General features: G+C 39.6%; 1 pseudogene across 1 annotated transcript; it reads right to left on the bottom strand.

Moving 5' to 3' along the window:
• Window positions 1-16,570: 16,570 nt before the first annotated feature.
• On the bottom strand, window positions 16,571-17,278 carry LOC306814753 (olfactory receptor 10C1-like; annotated as a pseudogene). Its single transcript has one exon. The product of its transcript is annotated as an olfactory receptor 10C1-like (transcript).
• Window positions 17,279-18,904: the final 1,626 nt, after the last annotated feature.

Below are 18,904 nucleotides of genomic sequence, written 5' to 3'. Positions count from 1 at the left end.
GGGAAGAACATGTCAGCAGTTGAGGCAGGTGATCCTGCGCCTCTGCTCAGCCCTGGTGATTGCTGTATCCAAATCTGAGCTTCCCGGGACAAGGGAGATACGGAGCTCCTGGAGCAGGCCCGTAGGGGGCGACCACGGGGATTGAGGGACTGGAGCATCTCTCTCACCAGGAAGAGCTGGAGGAGGTGGGCTACTCAGCCTGGAGAAGAGGCGACTGGGAGGGGAGCCTCAGGAGTGTCTATGAATATCTAATGGGTTGGTGCCAAGAAGATGGACATGGGCTCTTCTCTGTGGTGCCAAGCAATAAGACGAGGGCCAGCAAGTAGAAAAACTGCACCTGAGTATGAGGAAGAACTTCTTTACTGTGTGGGTGATCACAAACAGGAGCAGTTTGCCCAGAGAGGCTGTTGGGTGTCCTTCAGTGAAGATACTCTAGAAGCGTCTGGATGCAATCCTGTGCCATGGAATAGCAGAGTAACCCTGCTTGAGGAAGAGGTTGCTTGAGCAAATGACTTGCTGTGATTCCTTCCAACCTTAGCCATTTTGTAATTCTGTAACCATGTGAAATGAAGACCTGTGGAGCTACCGGCTAATCAGTCTCACCTCTGTGCCTGGTGAAATCCCCATGGAAACTATGGTAAGGCGTATGTAAAATAAAGAAGTGGTTAATGACAACCAGTGTGGCTTTATTAAGGGCACATAATGGCTGACATGTGTGGTGACCTTTTGCAGTGGGGTTACAGGGGTGAGGGGTGACGGGAGAGCTAGAGCTGACATCATCTACCTGGACTTGTGCAAAGCACTTGCACCCAATGGCTTGGGTTGGAAGGGACCCTAAAGATTGACTGTTCCAACCCCTCTGCAATGGGCAGGGACACCTTTCACTAGACTAGTTGCTCAAAGCCCCATCCAACCTGGCCTTGAACATTTCAGGGAAGAGGCGTTCACAGCTTCTGAGCAACCTGTTCCAGTGCTTCACCACCTTTATAGTACGAGCTTCTTCCTAGTATCAAACCTGAACCTATTCCTTCTTCAGCTTAGAGCTTTTGACTCTTGACCTGTCACTATGTGCTCTTGCCCAAAGTCTCCATTTTTCCTGTAGTCTCCCTTCAGGTACTGGAAGCCTGCCTTCTCTTTTCCAGGCTGAACGTTCCCAGTTTCCTCAGCCTTTTCTCATAGGAGAGATGTGCTATCTCTCTCGTCACCTTGGGTCCCTCCTCTGGACTTCCTCCAGCAGTTCTGTGTCCTTCCTGTGCTGGTACCCAGGGCTGGGTGCAGGGTTCCAGCTGGGGTCTCACAGAGCAGAGCAGAGGGGCAGAATCCCCTCCCTCCCCTGCTGCCCACGCTGCTCTGGATGCAGCCCAGGACACGTTTGGCTTTCTGGGCTGGGAGTGCCTATGACTGGGCCATGTCCAGCCTCTCACCCACCATAGCTGTCCTGATCCGCTTACCACTTTCCAGAGGGGTGGTTTTCACTGCTAGTGACTGGCCTATTGCAGCACCTTAGCTGTCACTTGTGTTGCTGCTGTTAGGATGTCCTTCTCCAGTCATTGCAGCTGACATATAATTTTACTTTATTTTTTTGAGGGTTGGCTTTGTCTCATTTGTTTTAGTGCTCTGCCTTCATTACTCATGTACCTCACTACTGGGAAGTCTCCTGAAGTGAAGCTGTGCCTCTTCCTAGCATTGAAGACTTCAGAATGAACAGACATCTCTTGAAAGATGTTTGCTGGTGGCCTGGTAAGCAATGTAGTTTACTTGTGATGGACAGGCATAAATCATTCTGTTGTCAGTGAAGTTGCACCTACAGTTCAGTACCACTCTTGCTGCTGTGTAACATGCTTAGGTTTTGGAGCAACATTTTCAGAAGTGACAAATGATTTAGAGAAACTGAGTTCACCATGATGTATAGCAGCAGTGTAGAGATGCTCAGAAGACAAAGGTTTTTAAGACCAGACAAAACTGTTGTTATCCCTAGGCAGCTTTTTGACACTGCTGTATTCAGGTGCTCTGGTGTCTTCTTGCCCTGTGTTCTAAAACAAGCCAAAGGGAAACAGTGCTTCCAAATGGGTAGCACTTTTTTGCTTAGTTTGGATACTTGAGTCTATCTGCTTTCTACTAGTCTCTGTCCACTGAGACAAAAAGTATGAGTCTTTAAAATGAGAGCCTGACCATTAACAAATCAAAAATTTATTGAGCTAGGGTATAGCTTTCGGTTTCAGAATTCAAGGTAATGAACTCATAATGAACCCACTTCTTTATCCTGTGTCTGCAGACCGTGCTGTTTTGTTGTTCTACAGCTCCTGACTTAGCAACAGTATTGTGGAAGGAGGGAGCAGTTCTTCTGTCTGGAATTGTTATGAATATTTGTTCTCACATAAAGAGAGATACATTTCTGCACAGTTAACTACTGCAGCTGAGTAAGAAGTATGGGTGCCTAGTTGACAACATGATTTATCCCTACAAATTCAAATAAAATCTGTGATCTTTAATATCTTTAAATGCTCTTTAGTTAGCACTTAGCATAAAGAGTAATAAAGGAGGCTCAGGAAGTCTGCAAGATCACTAAACTTTGGATTAGATATGTTTATGTTTCTTTCATCATGATAGACTCCTGCACAGTTTAGGAGGTTACCCTCACTGGAGTCTTAGGAAAGCAGTCTCTGTAGCAGTGCATTGTAAAAGCCACACAGATCGGTCTTACCTATAGAACCTTTGGGGAACAAGCAGGGAGGAGCAATGACATCAGCTGTTTGCATTAAGACATTAACCTTTCCACTTCACCTTCTGCCTGTGTTTCTTCTGTGGTCCACTTTCTTTGGTTCTTCTCATTTGCAGACCTGCTAAAGATACCAAAACATGTCAAAAAAAGAAAAACTGTTTCTTTTAACCTCAGAATCTGTTGCTGGAGGATATTTGGGTAAGTAAAAATGTTGATTGTATCTTTGCTTTTATTGATGCTATCTGATGAAAGTTCAGTGATATCCCACCTCAATGGATAAAAGAAAAACAAAATAATTATTTTTAATAGATTTTGGATTAGTGTATTTGTTTGCTTGACTATTTGTCTTATTTCTTAGCATGCAATATAATCTGACATAGACAACTTTAAACTTTTGCTTGAGAGAGGCATGGATCAGTACACAGGTAGAAGTGGAGCTGCCATGTATACTAGTGTTGCAATTTTGTTTTTTAATATTCTGTAATGAAAAAATGTAGTGCTTTATGCACATATATATAAAGGTGATCTTTCAACTTTGATTCTCGGAAATGTTTGGAATGTTAAACACCAATTTGGATCAAAGCTGCATTCCAGATACTGCTGTAATACTGCATATGTCTATTTTTCACAATGTTTTTAGTTACACAAGTTTATGACAAGTTTAGGATGTATGAACCATTGTATTTTCCAGATTTTGAACTGCGAGATAGTTCTTCAGCTCTAATTGGTCACTAAATTCAGCTATCTGTCATACAGCTTTGTGTGCAATAGTATTTATTTAGAAGCAATGGCAACTAAATCATTGTAAGAAGTTTGGACCTCCAAGACACATGGTAATGACTCAAATTTACAGTAAAGGTAGTACTTTCAAATTTAGCATTTTGATGTTAAAGCTAACATTACCTCCTACTTTTTCCATAGTAGAAGAAAACAAAGAAAAAGTGATGAATAGAGGGTGGTGTCAAACACTAAAGGTTTGCAGTGACTTTTGTGCTGTGTATCTGTATTTTTGCTCATTAGAGGGAATGGTACAGTGTGAGATCACTTATAGTAGCCTGCCTGCCCTGCCCCAATGAACAACCTGACAGCTCTGAGACCTCTGCAGCTTATGGCACCGTATCTTGAACCACCACTTGTTCGCTGTAAAACACTGCACTGCATGCTGTAATGGAAATAGGCAATAAAACTTACCAATGGTTAAAGGTTGTGCTGTTCCTGCTTGAGCCTTTGGTGTAAATGAGTTTCTCAGTCTTCAGAACTCAGTTTACCTCAGGGTATCACACTGGCCAGGTGATGTGACATTCCTGATTTTACTCTTGCTTGCACAAATGGCATCTGGGTCTGAAATGATGACCACATGTTGTTTCTGCCTTTCATCTTATGTCCTTGTGTCTTCAAGCAGTGGTCCATTTTTATCAGTGAAGGTGAAGTATAACTCATGGAACTGATCAGAATTCTTAATCTTTGAGTAGTAATAAATTTCAGGAAGATAATGCTTAAGGTGGGAAATAATGCAGCAGGAAGAGCTAAAGTCAGGATTTACAGTTATCAAGATGGTGGGGTTTTTGTTATGCTTTTTTCCAAGTTGCTAAATTGTTGGACTTAATTTTCAAGAAATGCTGTGAGATGTTTACCTTTAGCTTGTTTGGGGAAAATGCTAGAAATAAAACATAAGAAGTACAGAAATTGCTGATTCATGTTATGAAAATTATGTCAGTGAAGAAGCAACTTTTGCACTTCCACAAGGAAATCTTGTGAAGACGTTGAGACCACTGTAGCCTGTGTGAATAAAAGGGTCTTGTGTATTTTTAGCACTCACACTTTGCTTTTGGTTATAATTTGTATTTGAGTGTGGTGGTATTGATGGTTCATCAAAACTACCTCCTAGCATTTCTCCCTTTTCCTTGCTTTTTGATTGTGATGAAAGATAATTGCAGTATCATTCTAAAATTCTGTTTATACTTAAATCCTACATTGAATTACATATCTTCTGGAGTACAAAATAACTCTACTCTTGACTTACAGTTTCATCCTGATGTTTGTGTGCTTCCAGGACAGATTATCTATAAAAGTAAATAAGTAGTTTAAGGTGGACATTCAGTTACGCTTCTTCATTAATTTTTCTCTGTGGGCCCTCAAGAGATACTGTTTTTAATTGGCAACAATGTGTATAATTACATAGACTATTACAAACACTGTGGGCACCTGGCTCAGTACAGATGGTCTTGTAGATCCAGTAGTGTATCTAAGTGGCTGAACATACTTTGGATAGTTTTTTTTTGTAATGATGGTGGGTGAAAATTAATTCATATTCCTTGTGTTGGTTTGCAGATATGCTGCCTCTCTCAACTTGTAGTTTTGAAGTAATAGCATGGGTTGCTTACACTGGTTCAGTTATACTGATGGGACAATACCAATTTGTCCTCTAAATTGTTCATTAACTTTTAGCAAACCAAATGCATTTGACATACTCGGGCCTTGCGTGGAAAATAGGTAATACGAGCTAAAGACAGTATGGGTAAAACCTTTTTTCTCCAGGGCTTTTTTAATGAAACAGAAAGACCAGCACTTCAGAAATATGACTGTAAAAAACTTGCAAGGGCCAATGCTTGACCCTGAAAAATGTTTGCAGAAGCTTTTCTAAACCTGAATGAGCCAGGTAGCAGTGCACAATTGCAGGAGTAGACTTCAATATAAAGTACCCTTTTGTAAGGGTAGCAATTCCTCTTCTCTTCCAAAAAAAGTGGCACATGATATTTCAGAGGTCCACACTGCATGTAGAGAAGGGATAAACACTTGCATAAGTGCATGCCTCTGGCAGCTATAAGATCAGGATCAAAACAGGTAAGACTCACAGAAATGCAACACAAAGTTTAAAATAAAAGAGGAGAAGGATGCAAAACTGCTAAAGAAAGGTCTTAGTTTAATTATTTCTTCCAAAATTACTGCAGGAGTATTTTATTATCCTGAAATTATCCTGACTGTTTCAGATACCTTTGCAGGATTTTTTCTCTCACCAAGGAGGCTTCTGGCCTGTGCAGGTGTGAGGAAAGGAGTGAAAACAGGGTAAGATGTACCTTTCAGAACCTAAGTTGATAAAATTGCTTCTTTGCAGATACCCAAAAATGAGAAGTCTGTACACCACTGGAAATTATAATTTATTAAGAAATCCAAGTTTTTTTAATCACAAAAAAGAAATGTGATATCTGTCTTATTTTTATCTTCTAGATAAGCTATGTGATCATATAAGTTAGGCTGTTCTCAGCCTTATCTCAGATGCTCACCTCAGAACTGATCCAGATGCCAAGGTTGCCTATGGTAAGTACAATACAGATAGAAAAACAGATTAATGAAGTATAATGTAATCAGTGTTGGTATAATGCCTTTTGTTCCAAAATTCCTCCAATAGCTGGCTGCCAATCAAGACTTTGACAGTCAGTTAAGAGCTCAGCTGTGGCATTCTGATTCAGAAGGGAGGGAAAAGCAGGAAAAAAGCTGCAAAAAAATGGACAGAATAAAGGAAAGAAATAGTACTCCAGTGCAAATTAAAAATTATGAAATGTAAGAAGTATGCTAGGTGCTATAATGGAAAAGTTGGGTTGTCAGGGTAGATGTTACTGAGGAACCTAAGAAAATCAGGAAAAAGTGAAGTGTGGAAAGATACTTTGCACAAAGTGCATGTCTTCACAGAATAATTAGGGTGATCCCCTTTGTTCACAGGATTCGCATCTGAATGTGATTCTGATCAGTGGCTTGCTATTTTGTGTGGCTTTCCATTAGGACTATGCATGGATGTTGCCACTAGCAATAGAGCTATGGACATGTTACCAAATTGGAATAAGCTGGATTGCCACAAAAACACGGACACAGAAAGGGAATGTACCTAAACAGCTTTCCAAATGCAGTGATTTCATTTCTAGAACAAACCACCAAGGCCATTGTTACAGCACAGAGGACTAGCTGCATCTCATAAACACAATGATCTAGTATTTTTCATCTGAAACCTCTCATGGTCCTTGGTGCAGATTTGAGCAATGAGATGTGAGGAGAGGGTTTAGCATATGTGTTAGACTTGATGAAGCTTGTATTTCAATAGTTCAGACAGTTACACTTCTAAAGCTGCTCAAAAGTTGAAAATGGTAACAGAACAATGCTGCAAAAATGTCAAGGAAAAATGTGTATAAGAGATGTGAGAAACAGGTGTGACATGATTACATAGATCTAGTAGATCGTATTGTTGTACTAACTTTTTTTGTGATTTCTGCTCTATGTTCTTACATAGAACAGAAAGGTTGGCAGACCAGATGGACTCTTGAAATAAACAACAAAATAAAATATTAAATTATTCTGCACAAAATCTCTAATGAAGCTGCATAGCTTCTTGCTCCAGGACCTTGTAGAAGCTACAAGTTTTTGTGGTTGCCAAGGGCAACTGTACTGTACTGTAATAAAAATGTATTGAATATATTGAAGACTGGTAATACCATCTTAAAATAGCATAAGTAAAATTCTGACATTTTACTGACATATTTTGCCCAGAGTATGTGGCAAACAAAACCTGGAATGATTTTGTTCTGTGGAGAGATGACATCTCAGGCTATAGTAGATTATCAACAAATTGTAATTGGACCTTTAAGAGGATAGAATATGATGACTCTTCCAAAGGTGAGCGAGATACATGGTGCTGGTAATACTGATTGTGGGTTCAAATGATGTGTGGATGTATGGGCCATTCACTTGTGCCTCTTGTTAGGAGTGTGCAGAACATGTCAACAGGCTGATTTATGATGTATCTATTCAAGTATGTTTAAAGAGTAGGAAAGTAGAGGGATCACTTTTGTCTATAAGAGAATGGGTACTAAGGATGGAGCAATGCCAGTTTATACATGCATGTACATAAAAACCATGTAGAAGGGACCAAAGGATACAGCCTATCATATGATCTACAATTGTTCATTTTAGCGGGGCTCTTCAAAATTTGTTTTGGTTTACTTTGCTAATCTAAATCTTTGCTAAATTGTGATTTGAAGTTATGTTAACATAGCAAACCAGATCGATTAGCATCAGCTAAAGCCATGGGATTTTGTAGCTTTCTTCTTGTTATTTTGCTTCTCTATGGCAGTACAAGTAATATCCTGTAGTTAACCCTTTTGGTAGTGTTTTTACTTTCCTACAGTGAGTTTAAGCATTGACCACAATCCATAATTTTTCATCCCATTTTCCTTCATCTGTTTATCTTTAGCTGCAGAAAATAAGTGAGGTTCATTTCCAGCTTTCAGACAGGTGCTTTTGGCCCTGAGTGTTAATCATCCATTTTTTTTCCTCACTAGGTTACAGTGGAGTACAAGAAGTATAATGGTGCAGTGGAACCCATCTAAGTGCACACACTTGTCATTTTGGTAAATCATACACTGGACATAGAGCTACAGCAACTACAGAATGAGCTGATGGAAAAAGTTGTTAAAAACATTCTCTGATTCCAGAGAAGTATTTTGATGAGGGCATAATTTATCATCGCCTTCTAAGTGAAAAGTTTGTAGAAGGTGGTCCTAAGGTATGGTACCTAAAGTATAGGTACAACCTATGTAGACTTGGACTCCACCACAGGCTTGTAAATGTTCTCTTGAACAGTAATGCAATGGAATGGTATACTTTTAACTAAAAAATCTTTGTATTTTTAAGGAAGCTTCAGTTATTTCTAGTGGAGCTTTCCTACTGGACAGCTGTCACCTATACCTGCTTGGAGAACCACATGTACACATTCCTGGATCTTTGTCTTGCTTCCAGAAAGTATTTTAAATAAGGAAAACCCAATTCTTAAGTTACGTACTAAAATGGCTGGATGGAAGTATCTCTTCACTTCCACAATAAAAATCAAAACCAGAAATAACAATCAATCTGGTATCTATGCTGAAATTATTCACTAAGCTGAATAAATTTCAAGGGAGACTTAACATACTAAATATCAATAGTCATTAGAGTTTGACGTATGTTCTGCTTTCCAGGTGCTGGCACTAAGTAAGAAAGCCACTGCTATGAAATTGTAAAAAGTCACATTACACAAAACTGGTTTGTGTAAAGAGTTCAAAAGGATTAAAACTGTGTGCTATTAATCACACTGTGTGTGTGCTTTTAATCACAGGTGTGCTTTTAATCACACTGGCATAATGATGGGATAGTATTTCAATAGAGAAATAAATGTTGACTATTCTCCCATGTTACTTACTTGGAGATTTAAAAATAGTGGATTAATGCCATTTATCCTCTTTCATGATGAAATTTCTCAGCACTCTGGAGTTCAGTTATCACCATGTAGTTGCCAGCTTTACTAATCTGGCAGAGAGGCAGTGTATCTGTCTCGGTTGAGTAAGCTGGATCAACTCATAAAATTATAGGAGGCAGACAAAATCTCTCCAAGAATTTGGGACCATTATCAGGGGCACAGGAAGGAAGAAGGAAGTATAGTACCACTTGTGTCATCACTGAACCATTAGTGTGAACTGAATTAGAATTTCTCAGTACTCTTGTGCTGACAACATTGAGCTGCAGTTCTGTGAAGCCCCTGCTTCCCATTTAGTATGTGTATCTAGGTTAAGCTTGTTAACCTTTTAGACTGTATGTGATCTGTTTTTGTCTAAGTTCTTTGCCTTCATCAGAGTGTTGCTGAGTAAAGACTGACCAGTAATCCAGCGAGAACATTTCATAATTGCTTATTTGAAGGGAGCATTCTTTTTGTCCTGTTTACAGTTGTGCTGCACTGTTAAAGGCTTTCAAAAGTGACTGCAGTACAGATGGCTTAGTACATTTCTGAAGAATACTCCAGCCAACTAGTGAAGTCTTTCATTAAGCAGTTGCATTGGAATATGAACACTGTGAACAGTGTCATATACGTGGCAAATACTAAAGAAAGATGTACTCAATAACCTAATACGGGATTGGAAGAGCTATTGTGTCATGTGAATAAATTTAGTTATTTGTCCTTCACGCTGATGCTGGACTGACTAGGTAGAAGATCATTGTTGAGAGCTGGAGAGCCCGTGGTGGAGGTGCATTCTCTTTGGAGGGAAATTATCCCTCCAAAGTTGATCATTGTGCAGCATATGCAGCTCACTTGGATTGCAAAAGGATTGCAAAATCTCTGGTGAAAGCTGGTCTCAGTAGAAGAGTATTAATGCAGGTAAGAGCAACTGAAAAGTAGTACACCAAATTCTGGAACACAAATTCTGTCTCAGAGTACATGCCACTATCACAGCCTCCAATTTCAGAAAATCTTTTCTCATAGTAGAATGTGGCTCCAGGAACTTTTTAAGAGCCTTATGAGGGAAGCCAAATACAACACAGAATGGTCCTGAAACGAAGACTGTGTTCTCAGTAGTGTTCTTTCTCCAGCTCCTTTGTCATCCCAATCTAGGTACTTCTTTGCATCATCCTTGCATTTTCGGTGTTCTGCACAACCTGCACACCCCAGCCTGGGCTGCACAGCACTTTACAGCTATGAGAGCACTACCTAGATGCAGCTGTTCACCTTGCAACTTACAATATTGTCATATTGGTTGTAACTAATGTTTTGTTTTAAGATGCACTTGAAATTACCTCAATTTGTTCCTAATATTCTCCTCTGGTATAGGACTAAAAAGCAAATTTGACTAAAAGCAAAATTCAACTGTTTTAGAGTTTAAGACAACAACTTTCATTAATGTTATATGCTCAGACAAAAATCAATGTACTTCCTTGTGCATGATTTTTTTTCCTAACGAAGTGAAAGAAGTAGAAAGGATATTTTACTGACAGCTTGACACTTCCACATGAACAGACTGTTTCTTAAACAGTGGCATTTACCTAGGCAATTTGCAATACCAGTTTATACAAATACTTATTCTGAGTAACTGCTATCTCCTAGGTAATTACATAGTATTTCCTAAGTAGGTTAAATGTAGCAGCAGTCCAGCCAATTTTTTTTGTTGTAATGGTGAATTCAAAACTTTGTTTTCTCTATGGAGTAGAGGAGAAGCCCACTGGATGTGATGATGATCAACAGCAGAGTATCCAGACATCCCAAGTAGCAACAAGGCTTCTTATTCCAGATGTTGTGCATGTATTTGACACCTGATAGTTTGCAGTTAGTCAAGAAAATGGTAGATTTGGAAAAAACCAAACACAAATTACTTTTGGTTAGCAAATTGTTGATTGAATTTTTTTCTGAGGGAAAGAGGACAAACTTCTGATGTCTTCATACGCAAATTTTGAGAGTTATTTTTGAACATCCACATGCCAATGGAGCTGGCTGGGTTACACCCAGGACCTCTGATAATTCCAGACAAAAGGGGTCGGTGGCGGTTCCTCCCTGAGGGGCCTCTCCTGCTTCCAGAGAGGACTCGTGTTTCCGAGGAGCTCAGAGCAGGATGCCCCGTTTGCAGCCCCCGCTGTGGAACACAGGAGAGCCAGACGGTCTGTGATCACCTGCCCTGCATCTGCCCAGTTCCAGCCTCCTGCCTCTGCGGACACAGCTGATCCCCCGGACACACACGGTGAGCGAGGAGCCGCCGCTCCAGCCCGTTCCCACCCGAGACCGGAATGGCCGCTGCCGCCCCTCCCGCCTGCACACCCGCCTGCCCTCGGCAGCTCCAGGTCCTGTTCCAACTGCAGCACGGGACTGAGCACAGAGAGAGTGTGCCTGCAACTAAAGAAGGAACTGAAATGGAGTTATCTGATCTGTTCTGTTGGTAATTCTGACAACTGCTCTTGTTTTCTGCTTGTACGGTTAGATATATTAGTAAAAGAGCTGTTATTCCTACCCCCTTATCTCTGCCTCAGAGTCCTTGATTCAAACAATTACAAAACCTGGGGGGAGTGGAATTAAAGTCTCTATTTCAAAGGAAAACTTCTGTCTTTACTGGCAGACACCTGTCTTTCAAACCACGACAGTATCTGTGTGTGTGTGTCTATGTGTTTGTGTCTGTGTGTCTGTGTGTGTGTTTGTGTGTGTGTGTTGCTGTATTATTCACCATTCCTAATCAGACAGTGACACACATGGGCTCAGTGCTGAGTCCACTTCCCTTGGGAGGCTCTTCCCAGTGCCCAACCACCCTGTGGGTGAAAAAGTTTTTCTTGATATCCAACCTAAACCTGCCCTCACTCAGCTCCAGCCATTCCTCAAGTCCTCTCACTGATCATGAGAATGGAGAGATGGATTCCTGCCCCTCAGCAGGATGGTGAAGACCACAGTGATGTCTGAGATCAGTGTCCTCTCCTCCAGGCCAGATGTGTGGGAGTCCAGGGTTTTCCCTGGCTCCTTTGGGGGTGCAAAACCCCCCCTGGCAGACCCCTCAGAGACCCCTGAGTGCTGCCCAGGAGCTGCAGGGGCTGGATTTGACTCTTTGGGAGAATCTGCCCACATTGAGAGAAGAGACACAGAAAATAATGATGAGTAGAGTGTAAATTAGAATGTTAGAATGTAGATAAATAGGTTTTCTTGAATGTTTATGATAAGGGACACGTGGCCAAGATGGAGAATTTGGGGGGGTGGACATCTTTTCCTCCTTCTTCTCCATGTCATCCATGTTGGGTGACACGTTGGCCTCTTGGATTTGTTGGGGTCAGGGCTGGACCATTTAATCAAATTGTATTGTATTGGTAAAATTTTGTAAACATGTAATACGTAGTACTAACTATATAAGATAAGCCCTGCCTTGACCAGGCAGATTCCACCATGGATGCCAGGCTGAGCAGACCGCTGCTGGCCAGGCAAAAGGTCCCAGAGATAAGAGATAATAAACAGTCCTTGGAAGAAGAGAAAACCGTCTCCGGCAGTCTCTCTTCGGCGGCTTCGGGGAAAACCAGGGTTTGAACCACCTTCGTGTCCCTCTGGGGTTGTTGCCCGATGCCCCAAACAGAACACAAACTAACAGAGTCAGTTTATGCGGTGCTTTATTCAGGGCCCGGGGAACCTGCGGACTAGCGTCCAAAGTCAGGATCCCACAGTTCCCTTTTTCCATCAGGTTTTTATACCTTTTTACAAAGTGGTCTACGTGCAGAAATACACATTCTTTAAAACAATACAGATACATAAATCTTGCAGGTATCATTCCTAAAAGTTATAAATTCTGCATGCTTGTCTACTCAGAACTATAGGCTACCCCCCTTAATCCCCCTTGTATGTTTGCCCATCACCAGAACCCTTTATTTATTATTATTATACTTTAGCCTTATCTTGAAAGTTTCTAGATGTCCTATATGCTCTACTAAATCCTTTGATTGTTGTTTTCACAGTTCTAAATGTTCTATATGCTCTACTAATTCTTTTCACTATTGTTTCACAAGGTAGGTTCTCAGGGCCTGTCCGAAAACTGTAGTTTTCTAAGCCTTAGCATGACTACTACTATATCTACATTAGTCCTTTTTCTCATTATTTCGGTATCAGGGTGATCTCAGGGCAGAGGAGGAACCCCAGACTGGGACAAGATGGTTTCTTCTACAGAGTTGTACAGTTGAAAGAAACCTCTCCTCAGGAGCAGCAGACATGATGCACATGATCACAAATGATGTCACAGTGCAGTGGAGGGATTCAAAGGCAATGAGAATCCCTCTCCTGAGGACAAGGCTGAGGTACCAGGGCCTGCTCAGCCTGGAGAAGGCTGAGAGGGGATCCTATCACCCTATAAAGTGTCAGCAGGGAGGCTGCGTAGCAGGGAATTCCCCCCACAAGAGCTTATCTGTTCCACAGTCAGATAACTCAAACAGGACAAGTTGTCCTTGTAGAGAGTTTTTTGGTCCCATGGGTCCCATGGTCTGGCATCTCCAAACTGCCCAAAAACATCTGATTGTTGGAGTGAGATCTGGAAGACAAGCTGGATTTCAGACAGACATCACTTTACAAACTTTACAAAAGACACAGCAAACTTTCACAAAGCAGAAATCTTCTATACATCCCACGGAAATGTGTGGAGTTTCCCCAGTGAGCAGGGACGCTGCTTTGTGGTCAGTCCCCTGGGGTTAAGTGAAGGAAGCTGTACATTATCATAATTTCTGTGGTAAATTACATTTGAATCCTGATTCATTCTATTTCTTTTGCTAGCTTTAGTATAGCTACCTTGATATAGTGCACTGTTCCATGTTATGCTGTAATCTACTAGTAGTTCTTTAGGTTTATACTGTGTAGCAAGTAAATTTGATTAAGATCTTCCATCTGCTATCTCTTGTCTGTTTAATCAATAATTCATTTTATAAACAGACCTGATTTGCCGTCATGAAAAGTTGCAGGCCAGAGTGATTCCTTACATTTAAACTGTTTCCAAAATCTGAGGCAGGGCTTGTGGAAGCTCCCACTCACCCTGGGTCAGGGGCTCAGTGTCTGACCAAGCTCTGCTCAGCAAAAGGAGGAAAGCTGTAACAGTGGTGGTGTTTTAGCATTATTTAATTAGTGGTTTGTTTGAGGTTGTTTTTGTTTCTTTTTTACTTAGGATTAAAAAATACACAATGGAAACTGATTTTTTTGTGTTTGGACTTGGCTGTTTATTAAATTTTATTAAAAAGTAGAGAACATTTTATAACACATCTAGCTGGTAGAAAAATGGAGACAGATTTAGTTAACTACAAAGTCTTTTGAAGTTTAAGAGTTTAATAGAGAAATAGCATTTATTTTATTTATTTTTTAATTTAATTATTAACTTTTTATGACTTTCAGTGTCATATTAACTTTTTAACTAGAAACTACTATTTGAAACTATGAAGAAGGAAGTCAAATACTGAAAAAGATACTTCTTAAATTTTTCTATTTTGTCTTGATTATATTATGAAAACTTCAAATTTAATTTTTTTTTACCATGTGAAATAATAAATTTTTTTATTTAATTACACACTTGTGATTTTAACTGTATTACTTCAATCTGGAAGTCTTTTTCAAGACCTCGGGTCAAAAGTTGTGTTTTTCAGGGGATTAGTGCCAGAAAGCACAGAAAGCTCCAAAAATTCAGGTTTCTGGGATCCAACAGAAAGGCACCAGGCAGGAACTGAGGTACAGGAAATTCCACTTGAATAGCAAGATGTTTCCTAGGATATTTGAGATATGAACAGAAGTGTGCCTTGGGCTGTTGAGTCAAGCCTGGAAAATGAGATCCTCAGCTCTGTGTAAGTGGTTTATCTTCATCCCATGACAGTTTGGGCACAGAAATACCAATAATTTGGAATATCAATCATATGGAATATAATCTGACTCCAGACCCTGATATCTCTTTGCAGGTGTCTGAATTCCCACGACAGCCAGAACTAATCCAAAATTCATAGAATCTGGCGAGCAAATGTTATGAAAAGTGTAGCTGGCATCTACAGGGCCATAGTGACAACTTCCAGTGTGGACATTTGGTTAATCTAAGGACTAAATTGAATGTTTAGCATAATTTCACATGACCAGGAGTTCTGTACCTGCCATACAAGGGCCATCCCAAAATAATGAGTGATTCCTACAGCAGCTGTGGCTCCCATTTGTATGTCAGAAGTGTCATTCCTAATTATTAGAAATCTGTGCTCAAAATCACTTGATGGATGCCAAAACCATCATTCACAGAGTAATAAGGCAAAGGTGAAATAAATTGTTCCTGAATAACAGAATTTCCAAATTTTTCTTAAAACCTCTATTTATCCAACCTTGAACAATTACCACTGAATCACTGCTCCTTTTCTTTGGTACAGTGAAAGTAAAGATACAATTAAAACATCAATCCTGCCCTCCAGTATAAGAAAAAAATTGAACATCGCCTCAGTATAAATCCTTCAAGTCATATGGTACATTATTTTCTGATAACATCAACAGTGATAGAAAATATGTCTCAAATATGCTTTTATATTAAAATACAACATATATTTTATAATATAAATACAATCAGGTATTATATTTGAAAATATGATTAATGAAATCCCTTATTGATGGCTCATTTTCTTTTTTTAATTAATGCTGAAAAACATTATACACTTTTCTGTTATAATTAATTGTTTTGGTAAAAAATAAGATGTAATTAAAAACAAATATATCAAGCCTCTGCAAAGCATTATACCTTATTATTTTTCTGTGGAATCGCAAACTCCCAAGATAAAAAATTCATATGACATCAAATAAAGAACACTCTACTTTTATGATATTTATATTTACAATTATTTCCAGGAATGAAGGATTAATTTAAGGAGTAATTCATGTCCTTAGCTTTCCAATATCATTTATGTTTTGAGGATTTAATATTAAGAATTTTATTAACAGTTCCAGAGTATTACAGTAGTTAGATGCCTACACCTGGTCTAACATACTGAAAACAATGACTCTAAAAAGAAGTATCTTTGAGGCAGTGAGACAGGAATACAATTTTGCATTTTACCTTTTTTTTTTCCCAATAACAATCTTAGTAATAATCTGTAGTCAATAATTTCCTGGGCTCCACAATATAGCCTGAATTATGTCCTCTCCTTTCCCCAAAGAAATTTACTAAACATTTTCAGGAAATAAATGCAACCAGATGAAAACTTACTCTTCTCAGTTCTTTTGGTAAAATCTCCTGAATGTTATTCTTTTGTTCAAAAAGTCGTAAGTATGTAAAAAGTAATTTTAAAATCTTTGAAAAATAGCAAGAAAAAGGAAGAAGTTTATTTTTATAAGAATTTCCGAAGTATGTGGAAGAAATTTCCTGCCAAAATTTGAACATAACTTCTAACACTCCCTCTTACAGCTGAAAATCTCCACTCTTCTTCCTCCTTACACCCCAAAAGTGTATCTGGAGTGTATCTGGAAACTAATTTTACTGAACAAGAATTTAGAGTGAAAAATTTCACCACAAACCCCTGAAACAACCCAAATATTCTATTTCATTTCCACACCAACCTAGATTTTCTCCATTTTTTCTTCTGGGCTTTTTTCACCTCCTTATTCCTCAAGCTATAAATGATGGGATTCAATAAAGGAGTGGCCAGAGAATAAGAAAGGGAGAGGAATTTATCCACAGCTGCACAGTAGCTGTATTTTGGCCGCAGGTTCATGGAACCTGCAGTGCCATGAAAAAGAGTCACAAGCAAGAGGTGTGAGGAGCAAGTGGAAAACGCCTTCTCCTGGCTCTCAGCTGATGGCACGTGATGAATTGTGGAAATGATATGAATAGACGAATAAATGATCATCAAGAAAGGGCTCAGAATGGCAAAGACAGCCACCACAATGACCTGGATTTCACTTGGGAAAGTGCTGCCACAGAGCAGGTCCAGGAGAGGCTGAATCTCACACAAGAAGTGGTCGATGGCAGAACCACACCAGGGTGAACTGAAGGTGATCAGGGTGTGAACTAAACCCACAGCAGTTGCACAAATGTAAGATCCAGCAACCAGGCTTGTGCAGAGCCTGCTGCTCATGATAATTGTGTCATGCAAGGGGTAGCAAATTGCAAACTAATGATCAAGGCACATGGCAGCCAAATGAAAACACTCGGCAACTCCAAAGAAAAGGAAGAAAAACATCAGCATTGCAAATCTTGTCTTGGAAATACTTACTGTTCCCACCATCAGGTTCTCGAGAATAGCTGGCATAATGACTGACAAACAGCAGATATCCAAACAGGACAGCTGAGTGAGGAAGGAATACAGCAGGGTATGGAGGCTGTTATCACTCTTTACTATGAAAGCTGTCACTGTGTTAGCCATCAAGGTGAGGATATAAAGAGACAATAAAGCTACAAAGAGCAAAGGGTGCAAATGAGAGATTCCAGAAAAAGCCAGGAGTCTGAATTCACTCAATCCACTGAGGTTCCCAAGGATCATCTTTCTCTGGTGCCTTGTAGAGAGAGCTCTCTTTGTTTTAGTGTTCAGCAGCTGATGAAGCTGCAAACAGCCAGGCAAATCTGCAGTCAGAATACAAGTGCCTGCTTGAACAGACAAAAGGATGAGTAGAATTTAGAAACTATACAGATTTTGAAAAGATCTTCTGAACAGATGATAAAAATTTCTAAGAAAATAAGGCAGTCTTATGCATTAATTTCTGTCTCTATTTTTGACTGATTCTTCTTTCATAGCATTGCCTTCAAAGTTTGCATATTCACTACTGTCTTCATATGCTCAGCTATCTACCACTTTGATCCTGTAGAAAAAGAAAAGGTATTTGGGTTATTAGGCAGATATATTTTATGGACTAATCAGTTCAAGTCTTAAAAATCATCAGTAGCAATATTTGAATATAACGAAGGTAATTTCTCTGTTACTTGTTGTGAAGTGTGGTAGAAGAAGAGGAAAGGGAAAAAAAACCCCACTAAATGGTGAAGTCTCCAGAAAAGCTTTCAACTCTTGAGCACTCTGTAGTGAAGCAGAAGAGAGGCTTTTTCCACAGCACTTTATACTATATATAGATATTTGTGAAGTCCACAGACTGGCTAGTGCTGATTGGAGCAATAAGGATTAGCTGTTAGGGGCTGGATAAATATGAAGCATGTGTATGAGCTGACTCACAGCCACCTCTAGTTTTACATAACTTGGAAAGCATTAAAACCCAGTTATTCTACAGAAATATCAACATCTGGTTTTACTTTGCAGTAATTACTATCACTCCATAATGCAGCCAAATTAATGACAGAGTTGCCACACAGCCTTACCATGCTTATACTCTCTGAAAGAAAATTGAAGGTGTAGTAAGATCAACCTGTGAAGGAAATGGATTATTGGAATAGAAGATCAGTTCCAAGACTTTTTTATATTCTTGGAAAAAACTGCTACACCTGAAACATGGCTGGGACAAATGTTATTTTCTGGGCACAATCCACATTCTTTAGTACTTTTTGCATGTTACTGTGGGGAATTTGTGGGATTATCTGTGTTCACCAGATAATTATTTCCTGGAATGGACCCCATGCAGGGAATGACAGCCTGAACTATTAAACTGTGGTTTAGGGTTATTATTCAAATCTCTCTGTCATCCATGTGTGTGCGGGGTGTATTTTTTGGGATGTCACCAGAGTTTTACGTTCCTATTAAAATGACCCCATAGTGATTTTAGAGAAAACATTTACTCAAATGTAAATGAGCTCTGAGAAATGATTTAAATATGCAAATGGATTTTCAGGAATTTTAGCATATATGTATGAATTTCAGGAATTGTAAGGAATCTGTGCAAGTTACACGATTGAAACCAGTCTGTTAGCTACCTGTGGTGTGTGCAACTGGAGG

The sequence above is a fragment of the Erithacus rubecula genome (assembly GCF_903797595.1).
Source record: "Erithacus rubecula genome assembly, contig: SUPER_Z_unloc_2, whole genome shotgun sequence".
Lineage (NCBI taxonomy): Eukaryota > Metazoa > Chordata > Aves > Passeriformes > Muscicapidae > Erithacus > Erithacus rubecula.
The sequence above is the reverse complement of the archived record's forward strand: the minus strand, read 5'-3'. Positions and strand labels throughout refer to the sequence as shown.